Source organism: Bidens hawaiensis, unplaced genomic scaffold (genome assembly GCF_021521415.1).
Source record: "Bidens hawaiensis isolate Kalapana, Puna unplaced genomic scaffold, B.hawaiensis_p1.1 tig00026648_1, whole genome shotgun sequence".
Classification (NCBI taxonomy): Eukaryota; Viridiplantae; Streptophyta; class Magnoliopsida; order Asterales; family Asteraceae; genus Bidens; species Bidens hawaiensis.
Window position 1 is genome coordinate 206165 of NW_027494294.1, and position 23828 is coordinate 229992.

The window sequence follows — 23828 nt, forward strand, 5'->3', positions numbered from 1 at the left end:
TTTTATACCAAAGCTCAAAAGGGGTAGTCTTGTTCCTTTTATTAGGAACCCAGTTTAGTAAACAGCAGGCTGTCAACATAGCCTCACCCCAAAACCCATTATTTAGACCTGAATGGGACAACATGGTATTAACCATTTCCTTTAGAGTCCTATTCTTTCTTTCTGCCACACCATTTTGTTCTGGTGTATAAGGAGCTGTGGTGAGATGTATTATTCCAGTTGATTGGAAATATTCTGGATCAAAATACTCACCACATCTATCCTTATGTAGAGTTTTGATCAACTCACTTCGATGAAGCTCTACTTCTTGTTTATATATTTTAAACATTTCCAGAGTTTCATCTTTTGTATGTAACAAGCAAACATAACAGAATCTAGTAGCATCATCTATAAATGTTACAACATACTTTTTGTTACCTAGTGATGGTGTACTATAATAACCACATAGATCGCTATGTATTAGTTCTAATAGTTTAATTTCCCTGGTAACATGTTGCATGAATGGTTTTTTAGTTATTTTATTCAACTTGCAAATATGGCATTTTTCATTGCTTAACAGCCGGAATTAAGCTCATTTTAGACATTTCCTTAAGTCGTTTATAATGTACATGTCCTAATCTAGCATGCTAAAATTCAGATTTAGACAAATTTACATTAAATGTAGAATCAATCATGCAAACAGAATTATCACTAAAAGGCACATCCAAATTTAACATAATCATACCATTACATAAATAACCAAATCCAACAAAAGAACCATGTCTTGACAAGATATACTTGTCACATTCTAACACTTGTTTGTTCCCGCAATTATTTAATACGATACTGGATAACAAGTTTTTCCGAATGCGAGGTACATACAATACATTACTTAAACTTAGAGTTTTTCCAGAAGTAAATACTAGTACTACACTTCCAATTCCGTGGATTGGTTCTGTTGCAACATTTCCCATCTTTAAAACAGATCCATCTTAAGTAATGTAAGATCTTTGAACCATCTTCGATCCTTACATACATGACTTGTTGCTCCCGAGTCAAACCACCAAGCAATACAATCATCCTGCACATAATATGCTTTAGAAATTAGTGAAACATAATTTATATCCAAATTATTATTAAAGTTCAATTTCTGACCTTGTTACTTTGGATCCTTAGTGGATCCACTAGTACCAGATTCATTCTTGGCTTTACCAATACGACAATCTCTCTTGAAGTGTCCTGGTTTTCCATAATTCCAACAGCCTTGATCCTTGGTCCGTTTTTCATATTTCATACTTGTTCTTGTTGTTAGACCCACCTTGAAACTTTCTTTTGTTGTTTCCTTTGGTAGAATTTTTGAAAGCAATACCACTTTCTTCCACCATGTTAACAGAAGACCCACCAATGTCCTTTCCTTTGTCTTTCACCCAAACATTTTCCGTTGCCCATAAAGACTCTTCAATTCGAAAACAACTTCCAAGTTCAACCAGATTCAATTCCTCCTTCTTATGTTTTAAACTATGGTTAAAATCTTTCCACGAAGGAGGAAGTTTATAAATGATAGATGGAACAGAACTTGCTTCATCCATCTTTAAACCATGTTGTTCGAATTGACCCAGAATTCTTAAACATTCATTATATTGTTCCATGACGGGTCTACTATCAACCATTTTATAATTCATAAAATCACTGACTAGGAATTTCTTACTAGATGAGTCTTCAGCCATGTATTTGGCCTCTAGTAAATCCCACAGTTCTTTTGCAGATTCAACATTCTGATAAACATTGAAAAGAGAGTCACACATCCCGTTCAAAATATGCCCACGACAGACGTAGTCATCATTCAACCATTTTCCACGCTTCCTATCTTGTATCCTAGTTTGTTCCAGCGTCTCATCTGCCAATTCCTCAGGCATCGGGTACTCAAAACGTACACCACTTTCAAAGTCGTCAACAAAAAATGCATTTTCTTTTGCCAGCGACGAAAATCCTGCCCTTCAAACTTGTCCAATTTCGCAAATTTACTCGTCATGTCTTTCACAGATTCACCGCCGCTTGTCATCTTCACAGAATTGTTTGATCTTTGTTGGGGAATTCTTAATTTACTTGAATAAATCTGAAGTCGTGTAATCACTTTCAGATCAAACAATTGGAGTGTCTACCAACGTTTGATTTGATAAAATCAAATTTGATTCTAGATTTAAGTATATCTCTTGTTGATTGAATGATATATTAGGATATATCCAGAAAAAGAAGCGTATATTCAGTTATCCTTTTTGATAACTGATTGGAACGTATTTACAGTTTTTGATAACTGTAAAATTACCAATTACACCTTTAGTCCTTGAAGTTACACAAATGCACATTTGGCTAGAAATTATATTTCTAATGCATTTTAGATGAAAGACCCAGCTTCTCTTGTTATGCCTGATGACATTCAAATAAGCGTGCACTCTTATTTAAATGTCACACTCAATCTTAAATTACATTAAAATATCCAACAAAAATTAGTAACGTTGAACTCTATAAACTCATCGTGTTCAAGTGTCACCACCTCTTAATTATTCTAGTTTATTTTCTCACTTTTTCATGTTTTAATTGTTGTTCACGTTGTTTGCTTTGACAAGTATATAGCACGTTCAAGTTTGTTCCTGTATATGCTACTCATATTGTAACGTTTGCGGTTATGTGTCTTGTTTTATATAAATTACCAAATTGGTGAAAATAAAATGGTAAAAATGACAACGTAATAAGCCACAAAAGCCCTTTGCAGCGAACTGTAGTTCTGTTGATCAATTATTTTGCTCGTTTATTCGTGTCCTTGAAATTGCTAGGTTAACAAGGTATAAAATTCTAATTCGGTTCACAATATAATCATCTTTAGTCGAGTCTATGGTACTTTCATTCGATAACTGTGGGATTTCAGAAAACCTCATATAGGTATTTGTATCTTTTCCAACTGAGTAACACCGTATCTTGAGCTCGTCAAACCCTTGAAAAGTTTTTTCAATGGGTATATTGTTTTTAGATGTTGCAATATCATAGGGCCGGATATAAAAGTTTTCGGGTCGATTCGAATTGGGTAGGGTGGCTGTGGCTCAATCATTATAGGTGACGCCCACTAAATAACCACCTTTAAGTTCAATTGTAACGGGTATATACACTAGAAAATTAATATTAAAAATTTGCTAGAAATATATGTTTTGATTTTGTCACATGTGTTAATTTTCTTATTTTGGGTTATGATGATTTAGTAGTTGTTCATGTATAGGAAAAAAATAAAAATCACACCAAACTATTCAGAAATTAAGAACTAAATTATTTGCTATTTGTTGACGTATATACCGTAAAATAACAGTAAAACAGATTAAGAACTAGATTATTTGCTAATTTGTTGACGTACATACCTTAAAATAATAGTAGAAGTTCGATGACGGATGATAGTTTTCTTCAGTATTGATGACGGAGTAGTGTCCATGGGTTACGATGATAATGTATTTTACAACTATGTTTGTAACATATACAAATACAGCTAGTGACGCTTGACTCTATACACCATGATCTCATCCAAGTGCCATCACTTTTTCTAGTCCAATGTCATGATTTTTCATGTTTATCCTATTGTTCACGTTGTTTGCTCCAAATATACGGACTTTCCATAAGTTTTATAATCATAAGTCAAAAGAAGGAAAAATTATATGCCCTATTGATTATCACTATACTGCTAGTATATAACACGTTCAAGTACGTATATATGTTCATGTATATACTATTCCTATTGTAACATTATCGGTTTTGTTTTATATAAATTACTAAATTGGTAATATTAATGTTGTAGTTAAACTAGTGAGCTTTGACTGATGTAGGTTAACAATACTACAAAACAACTATTTGTAATATTAATACGCTTACAAAAGCCCTTTTGCGGCGTGTTGTTCTACTTCGCTCGTTTATTCGTGTCCTTAGAACGGCTAGGTCAGTAAGGTATTAATTTCTAATTTGCTTCACAATGTAGTGTTCTGTACTACTAATTTCTATTCAATAGTTGTGGGCTTTAAAAAAACCAATCATAAAGATATGCATTCACGGTTGGTTAGGGGGGGGGGGGGAACACACACACACACACAAGAGACTCACGAAGGAGAAAGTTAGTTTACATTAAATTCTCTCAATTCATTCATTAATAAAATAGGTATATTAACTAAATAAATAGACAAACTTGCATGTAAAGAAAATGAAACTACTCTGCCTAAATGTATGCTATGAACAACCAACATGTTACAAACGATAACTAACATTGTTTCTAAACAAGGCTCTCCTGATAAACAAATCTGGACATACATAAATCGCATTTATTTGGATTCTTTATCTTCGACATCATAAATCACAATCCGTTGTTGGTTAACTGCCGAATGCACCAACTTCCTCCATGATTCCTTCACTCCATATTCTCCCATCACCCAAACATCCACAAATGTTGCAAACAGATCTGAACTGAAGAAAAGACTTCACCAGTAAGCGCGAAAGAATATGTTGTAGCACCTCCTTGAACGTGTCTTCCCATGTCAATCCATGTAATACAACCTTCAAAATCAATCAAACAAAAATAGTTAAACGCTGAATTTTAATCAACTAGAAAAATTCAAGAATTTGGATAAAATGATTGCTTACGCTATGAACAAACAACATGTTATATAAACGATTAGCATTCTTTCTTTTGTCCCGTGGATGATGATGCCGATTGAAAACGATTAACATTTGAAAGGAAAAAATCCGGCCATAACGGAAAATAGTGTTAGCAACTAAACCACTCTTTTCTTTCAATTGTAGTAGAGCAATTGTATTATATGATCATAACTAATTCAATAAATATGATGGACGTATATTCTAGAAGATATATATTATCAATTGTCATTAATAAATAATAACCTCCAACAACCTATTGTATTAAACATGTTAAATGTCCATTAAAAATCTCAACTAAATGCATTTATAAATAGTCAAACAAACTTAATGGAATAATAAATTTTTTATATTTTTTTTAAAGGCAAATTTTGTTGTAAAAAGAAAAACTATTTAAAAAAAATTGATGGACATTACATACTATATTCAATAAATTGATGGACTTTACAGAAAATAAATATTAAAATTTTGCTAGAAAAAGTTAATTTTGATTTCTTTCAATTTGTTTATTTTCTTGTTAAGAGTAATGATGATTTAGCCGTTACTATGTCATTCTAAAGAAAATGACAATATCTATATCGAATTTAAGAACTAGATTGTTTGCTAATTTAGGATGTGAGACTGGAGCCGTAAATATTCATTTGGTTGTCGACAACATAATTTGACGTCTCCTTGAAATGTATGGGTTTCACTTAAAGTTAATTACTTCCGGTGGAGAGCGGGATTGGATAGGATTGCGTCAAAGAAAGCGTTGGCTTGTCTTATCAAGGTGTGGATTCAGGTGGGTAGTTATGTGTCTTGTGTGGATATGAAATTGAACCATGAACCATTATATCTTTCGTATGGCGGGAGGAACTATCAGGTGGCAGATTTGTCTTTGGCTAAAGATACCTTTTCCGATTAATGTTTCGTCAATAAGGGAAATTTTGGAGTTCATGGTAGATTTGGATCGGGACAATGTAAAGAAAAAATGATTCTAATCGATTTTCCTTTTCCTGCTAGCCCATTGGACTATTTGGAAATGTAGGAATTCGAGTTTCTCGGAGGTAAAGGTGGTGGAGCTTATTAAGGAAAACGCATAGATGTGGTCATGGTTGCGGTCTTGCAGAAGTCACTAGGCACTTCCAGGTCGGTGGAATGGAAAGCTGCGAGTACTCGGTCTAAGTGAAGAATACTTGGGAAGTACTCAAAGATGGTAAATTATAATGAAATTAATATTCCGGAAATTAAATGTATGTCAAATACCGTAAATTTACTAATATTTATAATAAAATACTATAGTATCAATATAAATAAATAAAAAATACATTACTAACATATTTTCATTGATATTCATTATTTTAAAAATTGATATTCAATCTTAAATAATATTGATATACGAATTATGTTTAATTTTTCATGTCAAAGTTAGCTTAATTGACCGACTACATCCAATTCGACCACCTTTAATCGATTCCAATTAACTACGCGGAGTTAAAGAAAGTTTCTTCGGCATCGTAACCTGTAGCGATTACCTGGCGAGTACTTGACTTTTTTACAATACGAATTATGGCTAGAGGTTTAAGGTTATATCGAACCTTAACGAGCTCACGGTGTCTATTTTGCAGGTTCTGGTCACTGGACTTCGGACAGTTGTACTCATATCAGAGTTGGTTATTACCCGTATCCTACCCTGTAGACTCATCGGATCTAGGACCCGTTAAGGGGATTAGATCCGTGTTTCTTCACCAAGTACCGGGAATCCCATTCTTTTTTGGAACCGGCACGCAAGCTCTAGGAGTCCAATGAATTGCTTTTATCACGTTATTCCACAACCCGTTTGCCTCCATTTTAAGGCGGCACCACCACTTCGAGATTAGACTATTATTCATATCTTTTAACCACCCAATTCCTAATCCACTCGAATCTTTTGGGGCCACTACCTTTTCCCAAGCCACCCAATTTATTGCTCTTTTATCCGGGTCTTCGCCCCAATAGAAACTCCTATTTTTTCAAGATCGTTCAGAATCGATATCGGTGCCTTGCATATGGAAAAATAATATAATGCGAGGCTGCTAAGTATAGATTTAATAAGTGTTAATCGACCACCCATTGATAATGTTTTTGCCTTCCATAAAGATAACTTATCTTCGAACAATTTGATCACCATATACACGGAAAAGGCATCTCCTCTAATATAGAGTCCAAGAAATTCAAATTTAGTGAATCAAATGCCTTTTCGAAATCCACTTTGAAGATAAAAGCTTTGCGAAGTGACTTTTTCAGCCAAGACACTAGTTCGTTCACAACTAGTGGTCTGTCAAGGATGTTAAGTTTCGCTAGATATGCCGATTGAACTTCACAAATTACCGAGCCAGTAACCTTTTTGGTTGATTCGCAAAACTTCCGCGATTAGTTTGTAAATACAAACGGTTAAACTAATCGGTATGAACACTTTAAGAGATAACGAGTCAGATTTCTTCAGAATAAGAGAAATGAAAGAAGAGCTGCAGCCACGATTAATAGTGCCCATATCATGAAAATAGGCCATAACAGAAATAAAATCTTGCTCAAAATAACTCCAAAATTTCTTTAAGAAAGCGAAAGTAAAACCGTCCGGCCCGGAGATTTATCACTATCTCAATCCTACGCCGCGCTTTTTATTTCTATAGAAAAAAAAAGAAACAATTAAAAAATCCGCATCAGACGCTGACCATATTAAAGAGTTCTTATCTTTCAGCAACCGAACCAGAGGCAACCAAAAAGTTCTGATCGTTGATGACACTCAATCTACAAAAACGCTTAGGGTCCCAAACACGCATAATAAACCAACCCCCCCGACCTCCCTGACGCATTAACATAATCATATTCAAACTCTGTTTGACCCCAAAATTTACATTCCTGATAACTTGACGAATTGACTAGTTTAGTCTCTCGAGTTGAAAGGAACTGAATGTCGTGTTCCTTCTTCAAACCTTTGATCCACCTGCTCTTTCGTTCCTCCCCGATTCCTTTAATGTTAATTGACATATAATTCATTTGTCAGCGTTTCAAATTCCATCTGCAACCACCGATTTTAAACCAAATCCTCATGACCTTTGAGCTCAAACCCTACCTTTGGCGTCTTGAAAACTCCAAAATTCTGAGTAAGAAAAGGTTCTCCAGGTTCCTTGTCCCCACTAGCCGCCCTATTCCTGGGAAACGAACAACCATCATTAAAGCGGATTTGGTCACCAGATTACCGAGGGGATGCACCCATTCAGTTCTTTTTTCCATTGTTTTAAAGAGGTCATCTCAAGTTCGTTCAAAGCAACCGTCTTCTTGGAGCCCTTATTTGTCTCATCCTTTGTTAAGGCATCTTTGTAAGATATATCTCCCTTCTTTCTCCAAACGGAACCCCGCTGGCTCCTGTTCTGATGAACCGTTTTCGGTTTCTTTGGAATCTCCTTCTGTTGCTTTGTGCTATCTTCCTTATCCTTGATGTTTGCCCTTTCAAACTTTGCTAAGTTGGCCCTAGTCTTGGTGTCTCCAATCCACACTTTATTAAGAACTTCTTCTAGCTTGATAACATCTTTCACCTTCTGGAATCGGACAAAAGCAAAAAAAATTTCCGCGGATATCCTTTTTCGAGGAATATAAACATTACAGATATTGGTAATCGGTTTGAGTTCCTTCCAGATTGTGTTTCTCGTGCAACCATCCGGTAAATTAGAGATGAAGTAGTCTGTGGAATCCTTTAATCTTTCGGTTATGGTTTCTATCTTTTCATGGTTTTGTTGCTCCCCTTCATTGAGTTTATTTCCATGAGCTTGTTGCCATTCACCTTCTTCTCCATCTGGCGTGTTTGGTGCCACCATCTTCTCAGTCGACGGTGGCAAGTTTGGTGCCGCCGGTGACTCTTCAACCGTCTGTCTCCCTTTCTCTCATATTGACTGGCAATTTATAAGGTGATTGGGGGGTTTGATTATATTTTGAGTAACCAAAAGACACTCTCTCTCTCTCTCTCTATATATCTATATATATATATATATGTGTTAAAAGATGGCATCTTATATCTTATTCATTGTTGTATACAATGAAATAACCTTATATAAGAAACATTATTAGATCTTCAAGTTCAAAACATAATATGCACTAGCATCGAGAATCTTTTTTTATTATTAATTTATCTTTGATTATATTACGTTTATCATCTTTCCATGTTTATCTCATTTTCTTTTATTATAAATAGGGTTTTAGGGTTTCTTTGTTAATTAGTTTTTTATTAAGTTTATATAAAGAACATTGTTCTTGGAACTTCGGTTCGATTTATTGTCTTTTGATTAATCATGAGTCTCTCGAGCCATTGATCGCTTCTGAAACGGCATCAGTTGGTATCGGAGCTTTTGGTTATCAAATGGCTCGACGTGAAGATGAATACTTTCCTGCTCTTAGATTCGCCGCCAGAGGCAACGACAAAAGTATTTTTGATTCACACGCCTATGGTAGAGATCGGTATTCTACTAGCAGAGTCTCCACGAGAGGTAGAAGTGGAATCCATCCCGACCCGCGAGATCTTAAGATCGAACGACTCCGACAACAAGTCCGCGATCTTGAAGAAATTAAACGACTCTGACAACGAGTTCGGGATCTTGAAGAGGTCAAACGGCTCCAAAAACGAGTCTGCGATCTCAAGTTACAAAGGGAGACGCGCAAAGCGGGAACCGAGTCGAGCACTGTCGTCGGGGACAAAGGTGGCGACGAAGAGCGGCATCCGTTTGGCCGTCACCAACCCTGGTTCTACGAACCGATAAATCAGTATTGTTCATCGGTAGATCCCGTTTTATATGATGATGGGATTGATTTCCTTGAAGATGACTTAACCGGGGAGGAGCATCATTACGGTGATGATTTTATCTATGCATGTCAGCCCATATATGACAAGTATGGAGATGAAGAAGAATCTATGGTGGTTCTTGGTGGTGATTTTGTAGTCTCTGGTGGTGTAACTGGAATTATTGGTGGTGATTTGGTGGTTACTAGGGGTGTGGAATGGGTTTTGGAATGTCCAATCAGTTTGTCGCAAAATATGGCATATGGCATGAAGTCAAATTTTCAAATTGATGAGAAGAGGAAAGTTGCTAAATTTCACTTACTAATAATAATGCTAATAATTTTAATATTACTAGACGGGTGCACGCGCGATGCAGCGGGAAACACGAACCTTAGTAATCATGTAATAGATTTATGGGCATTTATTGTTTTATTTAAAAACGTGAAACGGTTTGTTGGTATATTTGGATTAATCATTCTTATTTTAAACTCAAACTGTTATCAAAGTACAAACCAAATCGTTGATAATGATTCGGGTTGGTTGGTTTCAATTTTCAACGTTCCGGTTTCAGTTTTCAACGACAAAATACCATTACTAATAATTTGGCTCACGGCTTAATTCAAAACCATCAAAATTGGACCACAAAAAATGTCATTTTTATAACTTAAACAAACTATGGCAATATCATACTCAAATCAAAGAAAATTAAACGCTCATTTTTATAGTGCAATTTTTTTTTAAATATTATCGTACGAAAAAGTTATGACCGTTTGAAAATCGTGGGGGAAGTTGGGTTAAAAGTGAAATTAAAAAAAGTAAATATGCAAAAGATAAAGATTAAATTTATAATTATTCTCTAAATTTACAAAACATGAATAAAGTTGAAGGACTAAGATTGTAACTATTATTGTGCAATTATCACTTTGTCCCTCTTTGTAGTTGTACTATGTGCTTAAATAATTGTAAATCCCTTAAAATCCATCATATTTGTCCATCTTTTTCTCATTATATATAGTATAGATTGATTGCATAATATATTCTTCTTTAAATTCTTTGAGTGTGGGAATTCAATTTAGAGATTATTATCAATTTGATGGAAAATGCTTCATTGCTAATAATAAAGTTTCCCATAATTTTGATGGCTATACAAGTAAAGAGCCAGTAATTTTGAAAATTCAAATGACGGGGTCCAATCAAAATACCAAGAAAATTATGATGGGTTTGACTAACAGAGCTCTTTTATCAGTAGTTCAAATGAAAATACATCACTAAAGGAGGTAATTTGGTGAATATATATAAAGAGAGGGTTCACGTGTTTTCCCCCTACCCACCCGAACACAAGAATATCAGCTGGTCGTAAAGTATACCTCCCTTCAAGAGGATCCGTGAGAAAGTTAACAGGGGCTTCCTTTTTAGCAGAAATCCCTGCCCATTTAAGAACATCACACATAACATCCCTAACCAAATAAGGTCTATATTTAAAGCCAGGTAATTCTTTGCAATGCACTACATGGTCTCCAAAAGAATCCAAACAGACCTTGCGACACATTGGGCAAGGCTCATCAGTCGGGAACATAGGGATCATTAACCGGTATTTAAGGATAGACCAATACCCAAACCCGACATATGTTGGCCCAATCCTTCAATGGGGATGGTCGTTAGAAAATCCTGAGCCCGAGGAGCCCGAAGGCATTCAAACACCGCCTTTTGGCGAGGGGATAGATGTAACATCCTAAAATTTTCATATTTAATAAAAGAAAGTCGCGTTTAGTTATTGGGCGTAAATAAGTAATTAGTATATAAAAAAAGATCATGGACTTAGATTAATCAAGATGAGATTATGAATAAGATGGGCTTAGGGTCCATGGGCCTTAGTAGTATAATACTCCCTTAAACCACCCTAAAACCCTAAACCCTCATTTCTTTCCATCTTATTCTCTACACACTCAAAAACACACACACCACCACCTTACATACGGTCGCAAGAAGGAAACGGGATTCGAGTCCAAAAATCAAGCCGACCATTATTAGATCTTCAATATACGAACTAGATACTCGATAACCAAGCAAGTCGCGACCACACCGAACACATAAAGGTATGTCTTTTACCTTAAAGTTTACGTTTTTAGGATCGGTTAGCCTTGAAACCTAAAACGAGAGTAAGATCGGGTATAAACGAAACATAAAGTTGTAAACTTGATGCTAAAACGAACCTAATGAACCCTTAAACCTAGTTGGAACGTTTTAGCTTAAAGAATCGAACTTTATGATTCGTTCGGGTCAAGTTTGGGCCGCAATCGGTCTAGGGAACGGTTGGGGCTAAGGCCGAATCATGATAAGCGAATTAGGGTCACCAAATGATTGTTTTGGGTGACAAAACGAACCCTGTCAGTAGCAGCTCGCTACAGCAAGCTAACCGGTTAAGTTCGCTAATTGGTTAAGTTCGCTAACTGGTTAAGTTCGCTAAGTGGTTAAGTTCGCTAAAATGGTTAAGTTCGCAGCTGATCAAGTTCGCTGCTGGTTAAATTTTCACAGCTAAACAAGTTCGCCTACTGCGAACTTCGCCTAATACAAGTTCGCTGATAATAAGTTCGTTGAAAGCTAAATTCGCTTAATGATAAGTTCGCTTAACGTTAAGATCGCTGACTGTTAAGTTCGCCACTAATAAGTTCGCGTACAGCTAAGTTCGCTTAACTTAAGTTCGCTTACGTTAAGTTCGCTTGAGTGAATGAGTTAGCGAATTAGAAAAATAAATTAAAATCCTAATGGAAAATGTGTTAAGATAGTTAATGGAAATTAAAATTTTTATAGCAAATGAGTCAGCTCGACCCCAGCCAGAGGCTCTGCCCCTTGGACCCTGCTAGGGGCTGCCGCCCCTAGACCCCGCTGCCAGGGGCGCTGCCCCCGGACCCCCGTTCGTTGTGGGTTATGAATAAACTAGAAACGCGATATAGATAGTGATAGTTAATTGATACGTGTAATTGTTATACAGTTAGTCGTGCACAGCTCAAGAAAGGAATAACTACTATCGGTGAACGTAACAGAATTTAGGTGAGTTTCTAGCCCCACTTTCTTGTTATGTTTTCGGGGCTGTGTGCATACTCGATGTGACAGTTAATACACTTAACTTAAATGGTAAGTGTATGCCATGTATGATATATGTATTAGATACGACTGATTGCTTGTCGGTACGTGAACGATCTTCGGATATTGCATGTACCGTTAGGTTATAAATAAAGATATGGATATTGTATGTAATGCAGGGATGATTACTTGTCGATACGTGAACGATCTTCGGATATTGCATGTATTGCCAAGAATAGCGATGATTGTCTCCTTATATGGATATTAAATGATAAATTATATATAGAGTTCCCTCTACGGATAATATATAGAGTGTTCCTTAAATGGAAAGCATAGTGTTCCTTTAATGGAAAGCATATTGTTCTTTTAATGGAAAGACCAGTGTTCCTTTGATGGAAAGCTTAGTGTTCCTTTAATGGAAAGCATAGTGTTCCTTCTATGAAAATATATAGGATGTTCCTTCCATTGAGAATATATATAGAGAGTGTCATTCTATGGCGAATATAAATAGTAGGGGTAATAGTAATAGTTCTTTTAATATATATTATGTGACGTTCCTCTTATGGATATCTATACAAGGTTAAGATATGTATGTATGTAGATATGTGTATGTATTGTATGTCGCCTGATTAACTAGAACTCACTCAGCGTAGCTGACTTTTAGTATGCACGTAAGTGATTATGATTAAAGAGCTAGCATGAGGTTGGCACATGACATGGATCGAACGACTGGCATTTGAAGATGGAAGAAATGATGTTTTAATATAATGATTTATGTTATGGTTTTAAAGAAAAAATTAAATGTTTTGTAATAAACGGTTAAAGTTTTATATTTCGCGAAAGTTTTAATAAACTCTGATTTGTAGAACTGTGTTTATGAGTAAATCCGACGTTAAAGTGAGGCACTGGGAACGAGACCTCACAATAGATCAAACTTCACTTCTAAACTCTGGGCGATTCCACTAAATAAGGCACTCGCCACAATATCTTGGGCTTTAGGGGGACGGTGTCCTTATTAGAGAACCCGCTAAGATCAAAATCTGGAAGTGAAGTACGTAAACGATCCATCGCACACCCATAATCAAAGTCCAAACCATTTAACAAAAATAACTTTTTATTATTATTAATTAATATAGAATATTTAATTAATACTATATATAAACAAGAAATTTGGTGCCGCACTTGGCGGCACCGTATTGTTCAATGAATTTTGTTTATTAGTTCAGTTATCATAATAAACGTAATGGAAACTGATCAAAAGTTATTTTTTTTCAGTTTCGGTATCATAACAGACCTGCAAAAAACCGATCGAGTTCGCATAAACTCGCGACTTTATTTAAAGCCCATGATCGACAACACTCACTCGGGTTTTACCAATGCTCAAGTTTGCCGACACCCCCCCCCCCCATAAAAAATAAATAAATAAAATTGGACGTTGGTCCACCTCAGTTTTTATATTTTTTTTCTTTTTTTAGTTCCGGTACCATAATGTACATAATAAAAAACAACCAAATTCGTGTCAAGTTACCGACTCAATGCTCGGGACCACAACGTTTGTGTTTTACCACCGATCGGGTTTGCCAACCAAATAAATATCGTCTTAAATATTTTGTTTTCTTATATGTTAATTTGCCGAATTAATTTTTGGGTTTTAACGCTCAAATTTTACGAATGATGTCTATATCGTAATGAATGCGGCCGATGTTGATCTATTCATGTCGACTCATCGTCGTAACGCTCGGGTTTTACCAACGTCTGTGTTTCAACGCTGAGGTTTGGCTAGCTTCTCGGCGCAACGCGCCAGGTAAAAAAACTAGTTTTGATATAATTTTGAAATGGCTATTATTATAAGTCATTATTTTTAACAAAAATAACTTTTTATTATTATTTATTAATATAGAATATTTAATTTTGATATAATTTTGAAATAACATTAATGTGGTACTAAAACCATCGAACATTAATGTACTATTGACCAAGTTTGAATATATTGTGTTATTGGTTGAGTAAAAAATAATAATTTAATTAATTATGTTATAGTAAAAAGAGTTTAAATATTTATTACTTTACAAACTTGGTCAAAATTAACTAAATTAGTGTTAAGAAAGATATAAATGTGTGATACATGAACATAAGGATTTTAAAATTAATTTTAAAATTATCAATCAATCAAAATAGAAAGTTATTTAACTTAATTCAATAAGATTCAAAAAATGATAGTCAAAGTTTAATAAAAATCTAGAAATTAGGAAAAAAAGTTTAAAATGTTTAACATTAATGCATTATTGACCAACTTATTGTCTTAACGATTATGATTAAAAGTTTAGTAGTTAACTGATTACGCTTTCAAATTACTTAAGTAACAATATTTAAAAAATTATTACTTTTCAAAGTTGGTCAAAATTATCTAAAATAGTGATAATAAAATAGAAATGTGTCATGGATGTAAAACAAGGAACTTGCTTTGAATTTTGAAATTATCAACTAAGAAAAACAGTAATTTTTTTAAAGTTAATTAAATAAAATTCAAAAAATTACGTCTAAGTAAAATTTAATGAAAATCTTGAAATCAAGAAAAAATGTTATAAACAAATGGGTTGTTAGTCTATTGGCAAAGCCTTTAAATACTTTGGTTTGGAAGGATTTGAAAGGTCTCGAGTTAAAATTCCATAGACGACAAAAATTAAAATAAATTCGTTGTTCGAAAAAAAATGTTAAAAATGCTTAACACTAAATCACTAATTTTTTATTGACCAAGTTTGAATTTTATTTTATCGATTATGAATAAGAAAAACTAAATAAAGTGACAATAATTTAAATAATTATTACTCCGTATTACTTTACAAAGTTGGTCAAAAAGATCTAAAATGGTGTTAAAAATTAGAAATATTTTTTAGAGATAAAATAAGGAATTTGTTTTGGATTTTGAAATTATCAATTAATCAAAATAGAAAATTATTTAAAGTTAACTGAATAAAATTCAGAAAATGACGTCGTGTCTAATGAAAATCTTGAAATTAAGAAAAACGTTTAACATTAGGGAAGTTATTATACAAATGAACTTTATAAACTATTCGAACAATCTATTTATTTTAGAAATTATTTATATCGTATGAATTCATAGGATATGTTATTATGTATATTATTACATTTAGGAAAATTTAGGAAAATTAGATTTTAATAATGCAAACTTAATATAGTTGTGTCACACCCCAACCTAAGGCGGAAATATCGGAGCGTGATCTGATTGTCACAGCTCACAATGTTACTATCATGAAATTATAAAGCGACAATATCTAATTAATTTATTTATTATCAAACAACATTCATATACAACAAAAATAAACTAAATTACAAATACAAAACCAACTATTCTTGTATATGTTTTATCCTAAAGTCATCTCTATGTGAGCTTCAGTTCGATAAGCAATCCAAATCTATAACCTGCAAATGATTACAAAATATATGTTTGTCAACAACACATGTTGAGTGAGTAGATCACCAGTTTTGACACAAACAAAAATGGTAATAATATATAATGATATAAGTGAATAAAAATAGGCAAAACTGTTATCTGTGAGTATAAACAATTAAACCATAGCACATACATAAACAATCAACCATAAAGAAAGGGCTAAACCATTGCCATGCGAATGGGCATTGGTTACCAAAAATGAGGTGTCGGTGAAACCATTGCCAATGTGATCGGGCTCCGGCCACTACGACGGTCGTATGATCATACTATAATGAGATTATGTTGGACCTCTCCGAATGCGATTCAAGTAAGCAAATAGCAAGTAACATGCAATCATTCAATTGATACACAGCACAAAGATCACAGTTTGCGTTTGAGAAATAATAAGATAAATAATATGATAAATGGTTCGCAAGTGTCCCCAAAACATTTGAAAACAAGTAAAATAGAGGAGTAATTACTCACCTGATCGGATGAATGAAATACAAGTGTGAATGATGTGAGAAAGATAAATCCTTCGGGATGTATCGTTAAGAACTCCAAGTTAAATAATATAATATTATGAATTAATTAATAATGAGATAACAAGTATAATAAATTTCGGATTTCAATGTAATTTGAGTTATGATTGTGATTAGGGTTGTTATGGATCGAACGATTGATCTCTAATGTTATCATTATTGTAAAAACATTAATACTGTTTATCACTTAATCATAAGAAGCATTACCTTTATTATTTTTATAAAATCACTTTTAAACTAAAAGCAATAAACATATAATCGAGTTTATAAATAATTAGTTTAGATATAATTCAAGATATAATTATGATAATTTGAATACTTAAATAACTAATGTTAATGATAATAATGCATACTAAATAGGTATAATATGTATTGTATTAACTAAATAATACAATCCAATAAATGTTTAAAGATTTATGATATATGTGATAATAATATTTAAATAAACAAATAATCCTTTAAAATAATTAATAGTAAATAATAAGTTATAATATAAATAAATAACTTATTTTGAATATTTTAACGACAAATAACGGTGAGAATATATTTCATCGTTATAATACGTTTATTATACTTTTGATTTGATTTAAAGTATAACATATATATATAATAAAGAAAATAAGTTTGTAAAAAATGTTTAATGACAAGAATAATTGTAATGATGACGGGTTTTTAATACAATAACGTTTAATTTATATTTCATATGGATTATAATTAATAATAGATTAATATACATAAATTAAAAAAAAAACATAAAAACCGCGTTGGGGAGGGTCAAACCCGCGCCCCAGCCGGCTCTAAGGACAAGGGAACAACACCACCAACCAACAGGGCTGGTGGGTTTGTTTAATGATTAACCAGAAGCGATTTTACATAACCATGTGGCTATTCATCCCAATTCTAAAACAAAACCCTAGAAAAAATCAATCGATCAATCCGTTATACTAAAGCTTAATTAATATTAGGGTTATTGGCCGAGGATTAAAAACGCACATAATACACAAGACAATTACCCGTAACGATGATGAATCGAAGGAGGACGATGAGGTGCGGTCCGTGGCTAAAAAGACGAATTAAAATGGATGATGAAGGCCGATGCAATGCAATTAGCTTTATGGTTTGACTCACGCTGCTGAGAGGAAGGTCCAGTACCGTTTAATTGATTTTATATTAACCCTAATTGGTATATCAATGACTGGGTATTAGACGGTTTGATATTAATGTTAATACGTATCAGATTGATCGCGTTTTCCTAAATAGATTGTCGGTTAAGCTTAATATTGATTTACAAACGATCCTTAGTAATCCATTCCATGTTAACAACGAAGATTTCGGCTCAAGATATAATCGGGTTGCGGTTACGGGTCAAATACGGGTTAACAGATATGGGTTATTGGGTTAGATGGGTCATCATAACAAAATTTACACATAAGGCCCTAAAATTTGAAGGTGGGAACACATTTGATTGTTTAAGTTTTGGCTGAAAATGTCATGCTTTAAAAGTTTTAAATTTATAAGTAATTAAAAGTAATATTTTAACAAGAAATTAACTCGTTAAACGTGACGGAAAATTTCCCGAACATCGAAATGGGTCGGGTACTAAAAATTGAAAAGAAATCCGCGTTGTTACAAGTTGGCCGATAATAATCCCAACTTTGAAAATAGATGTCATTGGTCCCAACTTTTACACTATTTATTTTCATCAGACCTTTGTTAGAAAAAATTAACGACGATAAGTTTTTTCCAAATTTAAAATTAATGTTTTAGGGCTTTAAATCGGAATGAGAATACGAATCGATTGATGTAAAACTTAACTTGAAACGGCGCATCAAACAACTTGTTTTTGTTAATAAAAAATTAAACACAAGAATTAAAGCATCCTTTGGTCGTTTAGACCCCCGTTTGGAGGTAAGTTTTACATAAGTTTGAAATTTGAAAAAACTTAACGTCGTTAAGTTTTTTTAACGGATGTCCAGTAAAAATAAATAGTGTGAAAGTTGGGACCGGTGACAGCTATTTTCAAAATTGGGATTATTATCGATCAACTGCATTAAGATTTGGTTTTTTAAATCCAGTTTGCCTTAAATTTAACACTTTGTATTTTGTTTTATTTTTAATAATACACGGGGTCTATCATAGTATAAATGAAAATAAGGAATTTACTTTAAATTTTGAAATTCCAAATCATCAATATATCATAGTAGAAAGTAATTTAAATTTAACTTAATATAATTTCAAAAATGACCATCAAGTTAAATTAAAATCTTGAAATGTTGAAAAAGGTTTAAAATGTTTTCCTTATTTTGTGATTTAAATACAAAATTCATTAAAAAGCTTAACAAAAATATGCTATAAACTAAAAATAGAAAATACAATAGAAAACGGGTATTGTTTTAGGTAGGAAGCGGGTTGGGTTATCCTTCAGACCCACATGTTACTTATTGGCAACCCAACAACCTTTAGGCGCACCATATTTCTAACACGTGGCGAATAGAAACCTTGATTTAAAGACTAAAAATTACTTATGTTATCAAATGGTGATAACTTGAAGAATATAATGGTTAAGTGATTACTTGAAGTGATTACTATGTGATGTGAAACTTCAAGCTTATGTGGGATCCAACGCTAAGCGGTAACTATTTGCGTGAGAGAACTTCACCAGATGCTATTTCAAGAACTCGGGGTTCATGCGAGAACTTCTATTTTGCTATAAATAGGGACCTTCATGTTCGTATTGTCTGTTTGAAGTGAAATCACCCACCTAAGGGGAGCTCACCGTAAGAGAGATCGGGGCTTGATAAAATAAACGCATACTAATTGGTATTGTCATCATTCGATCATGATGTAATCATTTGATACAATTATTCATCAGCTATATCTTTGTTTCATTTCACACAACACATCCGTCTCGGGTTTTGTATTTCAAGAGCGACTTTATATCTAAATTCAACCCTAACATGAACATACATATAAATAAAATATTGAAGGCAATATTCATAAAATTCTTAGATTGTATAGTTTTTGCAAATATCAAATATCATATAGAAATGTATGAAACAACAACTGAAACACCATAATTAACCGACCTCTAGTATGAAGTTTTAAAACCTCTAGCAATAAATTAAACACTAACACAGACAACTTCACTTAGCACAAACAACATTGTCGTTTGGTACATGTCTTCAATTCTTTTCATTTTCATCCACTTTGTATCGATCTGGATGAATTTCAGATAACCACAAACCTGGAGTTAGAGCCTACAAATTTATCAAAAAAAAAATGTTAAAACTTATTCAACTAAAAATTCAAGAACTGGGATAAATAATTGCTTACATCTAGTTTCGACTGAACGCTTTTCAGATGCTTATTCGGTTTTCGTGGTGGTTTCTTCCCTGTCATAGCAATGAAATCCTCCTCGATTTCCTTACGTGATAGCTGGATTGAAAATTTCTTCATTGGCATCTCTTCCCTTTTATTAGGGTTCCTTTTAGGCCTTGTCGCTTTCTTTCCTGAGCGAATTGTGGGCGGTGGTGATGATGGTGAAGCTTTCTGTTTTCCAGCAGAAGCCTTAATCTGGCTATCCTCACTAGAATCTAAAGATTCATCACCACGAACATCAGCCATCGGAGGATCTGTATTGGTATTCATGCACCTCCATAAACTTTGTTTCCCCCATGTAGGTAAATCGAAATTATGCAGATTTCTTGATCTCTCCATCAACAAAACTGGAATGTTGTAGTTTCTTTTTAAAAGAATTTGTGATGGAAGAGGCGCGAGGAGGCGGGAACTAGGGTTTTTTTAATCTATGTGATTGGGTGATAATCGCCGCAACACGTTATATACGCAAGTAAAACACTAAACGGTGCCGTATTGTTGTATTGTGATGGCTAGGCGAAAATTTTAGGGCAAACGCTACACTTTAAGTTATAGTGTATGTGTAAACGTGACACATAATGATACATGGCCATTGTGTCATGTATCTATCGGTTATAGATGTAATTTATTAATTATCGTTGTGTATCGAGATATATATCTATGTGAAATTTTAATGCAAGCGTTACATTTCAAGTTTTGTAGTGTAAATGTAAACATCACACATAATGATACATGACCATTGTGTCGTGTATCTTTTGGTAGACAACTTATTACCCCTTGTTAATAAGTATGTATAATATGCCTAATGGTGTATAGCTTATTCTTATTATTAGAGGATGACATAATACTAAAAACATGGATAAATAAATTCAATCTTAAATACATGCTTGATATGCCACTAAACTTGTATTATTATTATTATTATTATTATTATTATTATTATAGAAATCTAAATGAGTGAACTGCGGTTTTAGTCCAATAGTTTTAAATTTGCGATTTTCGTCCATGTGGTTTCATTTCACTTGCAATTAAACCCGAATTCACTAATCTCGTTAAGTCTGGTTGTTAAACCCATCAATGTGCCCTTCACGTGAGGGCCAGTTTTGTTCTTTTTTCTCCCAAATACACCCCATCCCCTCACGTGAGGGGGTTTGCGAGTTAGGACTAGGGTATATTTGGGGGGGGGGGGGGCGAGGACAAAACTGCACTTCATGTGAAGCGCACGTTGATGAGTTTAACAACAAGACTTAACGTTGTTAATGAATTCGGGTTCAATTGCAAGTGAAATGAAACCACAGGGACGAAAATCGCAAATTTGAAACTACTGGACTAAAATCGCAGATTTGAACAAACCACATGGACGAAAACCGCACTTTACTCAATCTAAATATCACAACTAGTTTTAATACCATAACTAGTGCAAATTCAACATGCGCGCTAAGGCGGGACGCAACGAGAATTCGGCCATGATTAACGCACATGAGATAGCAACCGAAAAAGATAACTCAAAATTATCAAGTTGTGATATGTGTAAAAGAATATCGAAAAGTGTTCAATTTGCTGGTTTTTATATTTAACTAGTTTTATGCCTGCCGCGTTGCGGCAACATAGCGAGGCGTATTCGCTTAGTATCGTTTAGGCCCGTTACAGTACCAGGACTAAATACATAATTAAATCTGTAAAGGCTCAAAATAATATCTCTATAAAAACGCTCAAATCTGTATAGTTTATGCCAAAAAAAAGATTAACATCTTTATAAAAACAATTACGGTACCGCCAATAAAAAAGTTACAAATCGGCATTAAATCAAAAGGTTTAATTAGCAAACACCAAAAATTGTATCGGTAGTTATAGCTTATATAAAAAGAAATATACGGTACTGGCACTAAACAAAAATTAATAATAATAATAATAAACATTCAAAACTGTATCGACACTCGTATATAGATTATAATATAAAAGATAACAGTTTTTTTCTTAAAAATAAGCATGGGCGGTATGCTGCCTTCGTTCACTATCTAATATTCATGAGCCATAATGCTCTGCTAGGGATAAAATACAAAGATACGTTAAAAAGTAGTCCCAAATGTTGCATTCATAATCACCACAATGCAAACCTTAGTCCTTGCTGTTAATACATCCCGAATTCCAGAAACATTTTTTGTAGCTCCCATGAGTTTGTTCTTTAAATCATCACAAACAACGGTCCATCAATAGATTTAACAAAAAGATATAAAAAAATATGTTTTACATATGAACCAATATCATCACATTTACGTCGACTCACTGTTACAACACGAAAGCTTTACAGACCGAATAAACGTCATTTTAAATATTATTATTATTATTGTTGTTGTTGTTGTTGTTGTTGTTGCATTATAAGCTATACGAGTACCATTACTATTACAAACATTCACTAATTTATTTTCTTAGATATAGACATAGTGTCAGTATCACAACAATCATTACAAGCTTAACCAATACCAACCGAAATCCCCTGCCTAGGCTACTGCAACACGACGAGTTTTTATAATAAACACGAGATTCCATTTCTCTCTCCACTCTTAAAACTATAAGGCTGTGCATACTGGGCGACAAAGAAGGATCGATGGGGCGATCTTTCCATGGCACACCGCCCGCGGAGATAAACGGGCGATAAAGGGGAGGGGGGGTTACTATTTGTCGCCGGCCAACCTTTGAAGATTATTATTATTATATTGTGTTGTGTGTGGTATATCTATAATATATATAAACGAAGATCAAAAAATCCTGCGTGTCGCGATGCGGTCGCTCCCCTTTTTTTTGGAGTAAGCAGATTTTCTTGATTTTTAAATGGAGGCTTCTCATGCATTTGACCCACATTCATGGGTATGGGTCTAATCAAACCCATATATTTGTTAAACGAGTTATAATATCTCATTAAATTAAAAACCAATATCATCAAATATTTGATATAGAAATCCTATAAATTAGAGATATACTAAAAATTAATATCTAAAAAAATAAGTGGGTCATGGGTCTCACCAAACCCATAGCTTTTAAACGGGTTATAACATGTCATTTATTTGTGAAACCATTTCATCATCAAACCCTAAGTATATTACTAACTTTTTTATAATACATAAAATTAAAATGCAAAAAAAATATGAATATTAGACACGAAAAAGAAACACAACCCCCGTAATACGGGGGATAAAAGCTAGTATATATATATATATAGGTAAAGGATGGAATATGGAAATCCTTTATCATACATTACATACGCGAGTTTTTTCACCATCGATTTTTCAAAAAACATGCGACCGTTCTGATCCTCTGCTCCACTGCTCCATCGATTCCGTATGCCTTCACCGTCACCGTCCAATGATTGCATCTACCGTCGCGACCGTCGACGGTATCTTCCTCGTCACGGCTTTTTCACATGTCAGTTGATAAAAGTGACCAATTAAAATTGAAATTGTTGAACTAATTGATCAATTAAACTTTGAAATTGGTCCAATTAATCATCAATTTGAAGTTTCAATTAATCAATTTTGAGTTTTGAGTAAACCCAGTTGTAGACGTTCCATTTTTTGTTCATATGATCGAATCAATGATCAAATTAACGGTCGATTGACGATTGTTTGATGATTATGAGATTATATGAAGTGATTTCAATGTTCAATTTCATGTTTACAGGTGTTTAATTTATTTTTTTTGTTAGTTTTAGAAGTTCTGAACACCCAGAACTTCTTAGAACTTTTAAACTTTATTAGTTTTGAACACCCAGAACTTATTAGAACTTCTAAACTTTACCAGTTTGAACACCCAGAACTTCTTAGAACTTCAATACTTGTTTGAACACCCAGATCTTCTTTGAATGTATTAGAACGTTTAAAGATGTTCTTTTTTGGTCAGAACGTTTAAAGGTATTCCGTTT

The 23828-nt window shown here is 33.7% G+C and overlaps 1 protein-coding gene across 1 annotated transcript in view; it reads left to right on the forward strand.

The window, feature by feature from the left end:
* Positions 1-23828, forward strand: part of LOC143573808 (cysteine--tRNA ligase 2, cytoplasmic-like) — a 56373-nt gene that overhangs the window by 25600 nt on the left and 6945 nt on the right. The gene's annotated exons all lie outside the window — the stretch shown is intronic.